Raw genomic sequence first — 1,084 nt, 5'->3', positions numbered from 1 at the left:
GAATTGGACTGTGAAGAAAGCTGAGTGCTGAAGAACTGATGGTTTTGAACTGTGGTGTTGGAGAAGACTCTTGAGAATCCCTTGGACTGCAAGGAGATCCAACCAGTCCATCCTAAAGGAGATCGGTCCTGAGTGTTCACTGGTAGGACTGATGTTGAAGCTGAAACTCCAGTATTTTGGCCACCTTACGTGAAGAGTGGATTCATTTGAAAAGACCCTGATGCTGGGAAGTTTGAGGGCAGGAGGAGAAGAGGACAACAGAGGATGAGATATTTGAATGGCATCGCTGACTCAATGGACATGACTTTGAGTAGACTCTGGGAATTGGTGTTGGACAGGGAGGCCTGGCGTGCTGCAGTTCATGGGGTCACAAAGTCAGACACAACTGAGCGACTAAACTAAACTGAACTGAATTAAATTTGCTCATTCCCATCCATTTTAGTTCTCTGATTCCTAAGATGTCGATGTTCACTCTAGCCATCTCTTGCTTGACCATGTCCAATATACCTTGATTCATGGACCTAACATTTCAGTTTCCTATGCAATAGGAAAAGCCATCAGACTTTACTTTCACCACCAGACACATCCTCAACTGAGCGTTGTTTCCCCCTTTGCCTGGCTTCTTCATTCTTTCTGGAGCTATTAGTAATTGCCCTCTTCTCTTCTCCAGTAGCATATTGGACACCTCCCAACCTGGTGGGCTCAACTGGTGTCATATCTTTTTGCCTTTTCATACTGTTCATGGGGTTCTCAGGTCAAGAATATTGGAGTAGTTTGCCCTTTCCTCCTCCAGTGGACCACTTTTTGTCTGAACTCTTCACTATGATCCATATGTCTTTGGGTGGCCCTGCATGCTTGGCTCATAGCTTCACTGAGTTATGAAATGGTTAAGTCAGTCAAAACAAACAGGTTTGTTCATGTAGATGGGGCTTGGGGGGAATTATGGATAATTCCATTTCTTTTCACTTTCACTCATAATAGAGGAAATATATGCAAATCACATATGGTTTTAGTACTCTTGCCTGGAAAATCCCATGGATGGAGAAGCTTGATAGGCTGCAGTCCATGGGGGCGCTAGAAGTCA

The sequence above is a fragment of the Bison bison genome, unplaced genomic scaffold (assembly GCF_000754665.1).
Source record: "Bison bison bison isolate TAMUID 2011002044 unplaced genomic scaffold, Bison_UMD1.0 scf7180017855341, whole genome shotgun sequence".
Lineage (NCBI taxonomy): Eukaryota > Metazoa > Chordata > Mammalia > Artiodactyla > Bovidae > Bison > Bison bison.
The sequence above is the reverse complement of the archived record's forward strand: the minus strand, read 5'-3'. Positions refer to the sequence as shown.